At 41.0% G+C, this 6000-nt stretch overlaps 1 protein-coding gene across 5 annotated transcripts in view; it reads right to left on the reverse strand.

Moving 5' to 3' along the window:
- LOC109974841 (brain-specific angiogenesis inhibitor 1-associated protein 2-like) overlaps positions 1-6000 on the reverse strand; it is a 48815-nt gene that overhangs the window by 42033 nt on the left and 782 nt on the right. The window lies entirely within an intron of this gene.

Consider the following 6000-nt stretch of genomic DNA (forward strand, 5'->3'; position numbering starts at 1 on the left):
CAGGCAGCTATAGACGCTCCTCTTATAACTTCAGAATGTGCCAGGCAACTCTTTGCTTTTTGATGCAAGCAAATACTGTCAGGTTCAGCACTTGATCTTATATCACAGTTAATGATGCTGCTTATGTGATAAGACAGTTCAACTTCACTTGTATTTAGTGTTTGAAAGATACAGTAATATGCAACACCCAATGCAATTATCCCAGTTTCCTGTTTTGATATGGGGAAAAAGGTGTCATCTCCTTTGTTCTGGATAACTAAATTAATGAGGATTGTTTCTCTGGACAGTCTTAAACAATGAAGATAAAAGTCTGTCCTCTTGTGATCTCTTTGTCCAGCTCTGGGAAGCATCATAAAGTGCTAGTTCTTACAGCAAACTGATGAATAGCAGGGATCCTATTATGGGTTGTGGCCACAGAAGTCATGTTAAAATTCATGAACAAGCAGTCTTCAAGAGGACCGCCAAGGTAATCAAACCAGCACTACACAGACATTTAATTTTGTATTAGCTACTGTAGAACCACACACACAATAAGAAAATTACATCACATAATTGTATTGTTCTGCTCTTTATGTAAATATGTTCAGATTACAAATGTCATCACATCATAACGGTATATACATAACATCTAATCATGTTTCTGAGCCCAACATGACTCATGTTATCAGCTAAGTTAACAAAGGAAACTCAACTGTTGCACAAGGTTTCATTTTCATCACCATCCACTTTTACAGTGCTTTGTCGTGGGAACCTCTCGCCTTGGGAAAAAAAATGTATTCCTTACATGCCAGTAAATGTTTGTCTTTCCATTAAGCTTTACCAACACTAACAAAGACATTATCAAGGGCTTTGCTTTTTGCCAACAGAATGTCAGCTGCCAACAGGGCACAATTTTGTTAAATTCTATTTTGCAACTTCACTAGACATGAGGCCTGATGGCTTGGTTTCTACATGGGTTCTCAGGTGGAGCAGGAAAAACCAAGTCACCTCTCAAACAGGTTCTTTGTCCTGCCCCTACTTTTGAAATGCAGTGTCACCTGCTGCCATTGCACAACAAAATTAGCCAGCCAGAGACCCACTACTTACTGTGTACTTTTGCCTTGGTGTTCTATCTGCAGCCATGGCAGTGTGACCTCCTCCTCAACCCAACGTCAGCTACTCAACTAACCCAACAAAGGCACCGGTTACCACAGCAACCAAGACCCAGACTAATTTTCTAGCTTCACTGTAGTTCTGTAACCAGCAAAAGACCCATTCATTTTGGCTGTGGAAAGATGTGCATTACTCCTCAGTCCCTCAAAATATAGTTTGTAACCTTAATCAAAGTGAAAAATAAACAGATACAGTAGAATTACTGTGCAAATGACTATCAAATAAAAAAAGAAAATAAAACATGGTGTGATGAAAAACCCCAAATCTGAGTTTGGGTTACTTAGAGAAAGAGAATATCAGTGACTCCACGTATTTCATGACAGCTTTAAAGCATCCAGAAATGGTTTTTATGATTTATGAATGACTTGTGAGGTCCCTGCTGCCAACCTCTTCCTTACAACATTCAGATTTCACCACAGTCAAAAACAGACAGAAAACTGTTTTTTTTTGTGCTTAAGAAATATAAAGAAAAATGGATTTACATTATATCTGCTATTTAAGCTTCCTACAGTGCCAGTCTTTAACTAAGTGCTCCATCAATTTGAATGAGACATGGAGGTGGCATTGCTTTTCACTGTCTGTCTTATTTCATGCTGATGCATCTCAGTGAGCTTTTAACAAAAATGTACATGCTGCTATTCTGTCAGTTAACAGAGACGATGTGCATGGGTCCAGAGGAACATAACGTGAACAAGAGATGTGAATGCATGCTGAATTTACACCTATGCTTGGGGCTTAAATTAATTAATAAACTGGGAGTACAGGGAGCATCATAACAGAGTGTGTGCATTAGTTGCAATAGTCACCTTACAATGGCAAAGTTTCACTACATGACAATGCCCTCACCAAAAAGAAACTCATATTCATATATCATAAAAGTCATATAAAGAACAGCATATCCTACTTTCTGTACAATAGTATGAGTAGTCTGGGGTTCAGAAGAACACCGTGGCTGCTCAGCTAGCCTAGTGGGTGCAATGTGGCCAGTGCTACTTTAAGTAGCAGCATGTGCCACAGCGACATACAGTAACACTAGCCACAGGTATGTTAACTGTAGTCCATGACCCATAAATGTAAGACCATTGTCCACAGCACTAACTAAAAATTTCTGTCTCTGCTTCTGTCTCTTTCAGTCTGTGTAATTACAGCTTCAGCCTCAACAGTAATTAGGGACTAGTCCAACAAGGATGTGGAACGTCTCCATCTAGTTTTCTTTCTCTTCATCTCCTTCTCTCTTGCACCCCCAGAGTAAAGCATTTAATGCTTTCTGCAAAGCAAAGAATATCTATATGCATGGCATTTTGTGGCAGATACTTTGAATGACGTCCACGCAACATGACTTCAAATCAACTTTTTAACATCACCGATGGCTACAAAGCCTCTTTGCAGTCAATATAGCATCGCCTTGAATTTAGCACCGAGTATCTCCAGTCTTTATCCTTGTAAAAGCAGTGATGAGTAAAAGAAGAGAGAATGTCTCTAAACCATCCACCCCCAGACGTGCCGAGAAGGTGGGTGTGTGGAGCAGTAGTCCTCTCTCTACATCGCAGTCAAAGGCATAGGGAACAAATCTGCTGTTCCGCAGGCAATGAATGTTATGATATCTCCTGCAGTGCATAATGCAATCATTTCAAGGCCCTAGGCACCAGCAGCCATAAACTTGTTGAAACACTATATTCTGGAGGCAGATGTTCAGGAGCTGAAGTCATTTTAAACTCCATTAAATCGCATATTATAAGGCAAGTGGTGCCTGATGTGATATACTGCTAGAAAAATGGCACGTAATGTGATGGCATCTTCATTCAAGTGACTCCAGATGACTTCACACAATGCCTAACACAACACTGTATAAAGATCACAGTGCTTGGGGCTTTTACTAAATATTCTTCATGATTGACAACAGGTTCAACAGCTCCCTTTTATCTTTCTTTCAGAAACAAACACATGAATACTTGGGGAAAAAAAACTGTGACCTGCCTCTGCATCATTTTGCCTCCATCTCACTTGCCTTCTTCTGCCTTTCACCAACTGCAAGTCTTTTAGCACAGTGATATGACAGAAACACATAAGAATAATGGCATGTTGTTGCTAAGAGACCACCTGTACGGAGCTCCCACATGAGATTGTGGTGAAACTGTAGTCCTTTTATCATTATAAGAATCTCATTCATTTGAGTGTAGCAAACGTCATGACAATACTAGAACTGAGAGAGAAGCCAATTACATATTAAGATACCTTTTTGGCAGAAAAACTGTTTCAGATTAAAGTTTTTAATCAGCGTACTCCAACAGCCTCAGACGCATGACATAATAAATATCATATAACCAGAGAGTATAGGGTAGCACGCTTGATCCAGTTAATGTCAAACAACTATTTTGCCTCTTCATAACAGCAATTTGAAAGAAAAATGGCATCGGCTGTTTTCCAGGCTGTGTTTGACAATTAGGGTGTGGTGCTGCATGGGAAAACGAGTGCTGTCCTGAGGGCTGGTAGAAAGAAGACACACCCTTCTATTGGCTTACCTGCCTGGGTGTGTTCAAAACCTGCACTGCATGTATCAGGCACAAACACAGCACAGTTCCTATGAATAATTACAAGTAAAAGATATATAGTGCTACAGGATGCGCTCAATATACTTGCTTCTATTTAATCTCCTACAATCTTTACCCTTTAGCATAAAGGTTTACTGTTTAAATCATGGTAGTGATTAAAAGGTTTCACCACTGACTGACTTAACAAACAGCCCTATTCTTCTTCAGCCTCCAGTCTGATTAATCTGTTTGTTCACTTCCGTTTGTCCCCCCCGGCCTTATTGGCACTCGGATTCATCCAACGATATGCAAAGAGGCTTGACCCAGGGCACCACCTCTCTCACACCCAACAACAAGGCCAGCTGGTGGAGTTGGCTGTGGTGCACACACAGACACGCACAAACACGCAAATGCTGAGTGTCAGTTTTAAGTATCTGTCTCACCCTGTCAGTGCAGCAATAACTATATGCCAATCGCCATGTCTGGAACTGCCTGTCTGAGGGAGGAGAACTGAAGTGAGTCACTGAGGATCACGCAGGGATTGCTGGGTTTACAGGCTTGACTCCACTGCTGAATAAGACAAAGTCATCTCTAAAAGCTAGGGCGTGCCTTTGGCCTTTACCAAAGCAATAATGCTGGCAGCGAGATTCTGAATCTTGAGTCTTCTCCTCATTGTGCCTTCAGTCCCTACCTTGTTAAACAAACGCTCAACTGGGCTAACATGAGTCACAGCAATGCAGTTACCCCTCTGTTCTCCCCTGCGATTACTCAGTATCTGTCCAGCTGTTGGCTGCAATGACTCTGTAGTCACCATATGTTTATACATCTCCTCTTCCTCAGGAGATGTCTGCTTATGTTCAAAGCAAATGTACAGTTACTGGTTATGAAGAGTAGATAAATGGGCAAGGGTACAGTGAGAATCCAGGGCTGAGATTGAGTTTGGATAAACTTTGCATTACTTGTATAAGTAATATAATTTATTCTAATGTTAATACTTATGCAACCAGCCCTGAGGTTTCTCAGCATGACTGACAGTCCCATGAAATTAAGGGCAACAGTCTGCACTTTAGTGTTATTTTGCATCCAAATATCAGCAGATTCAAGTGATCAAACATGCCGATATGCACCTATCCATGCAATAAAAACCCATCTTTTAAAATGAAACAAGTGTTTTGAGGGAATAAACACCAAGGCAGGTGCCATTTATCACTGCAAAATGGCAGGAGTCAAAATGATCCCATACTGACAACACTGTGACCTTCTAGCTTTTGTCACTGGGTCGGATCCCCAGAGTAGGACAGGGATTCATACTCTCCACTCCACTGCCCATCAACGCTCCTGGCTGTCAGGGCACCAGTGGTTTGCCCTCACCCCAGAGACAGAGCCCCACTGCTGGGCTAGCACTTGAATGCAAGACCATCTGTGAAAGGACCTGTTCTCCCTAAAGGTTAAGGATTCAGGCACCTACAATGTGTCTATGTTGATTAATCCACATTAGTAGGTGTAAACACTTGGACAAACCCCAAGAGAGAACAGCATCCAATTCACAATGAGAAGGATATACTGTAGGCTGTGTGAACAATTCCACACAGAAATAGCCAATTTGCTTCCCTTGTTGGCTCTAAAAGAAGCACCATTCAGTCAGTCAGTCAGTCTCTGCTCATCTGACCTCCTTTCTGATACTGCAGATGTCTATTCCCAGTAGGAGAATGAACATCTCCTCTCCACCCATTCTTGGCCTTCTGTTATAGACGAATTCAGGTCGGTTAAATGTAGAGTAACACTTAAGGGTTGTTGTGTGTAAATAATTACCAGAAATATATTGAACAAGGGGCCCATGAGTAGCACTAACCAGAATCCAAACAGAAACCTGAGATCATCACAGCCACGGGTGCTGAGCCCTCATAACATTATGTTATGTTAACATTCCATCAGTAGGTGTCTGCAACAACAACGAATATATATAGAACCAAAACCTATAAGTTTTAATAAATTACACAGCATCAGCAAAATCACAAATCTCCAAACTGTTTTTGTATGATTCTCAATGGTCCTTAGCCTATTTGTCAATTTAAACTGAAATATTTTAAGTGCGTTTACCATTTTCTGCCATTTTACATACAGTCAAGATATAAATGATCCTGAAAATCATTTTGGAATTGCAGAACTGAGGCCTAACAGTTGCGGGCAATGTTCACACACGTTTTAATGTAGAACAGGTTCCAATGTTGAAACCCCTATGGGGCAAATGTTTACTTGTCTCAACAGATAGTCCAGCCACCTCTGCTGTGACTTCTGGAATGCATTGTGTTCCTCC

The sequence above is a fragment of the Monopterus albus genome, unplaced genomic scaffold (assembly GCF_001952655.1).
Source record: "Monopterus albus unplaced genomic scaffold, M_albus_1.0 scaffold350.1, whole genome shotgun sequence".
Lineage (NCBI taxonomy): Eukaryota > Metazoa > Chordata > Actinopteri > Synbranchiformes > Synbranchidae > Monopterus > Monopterus albus.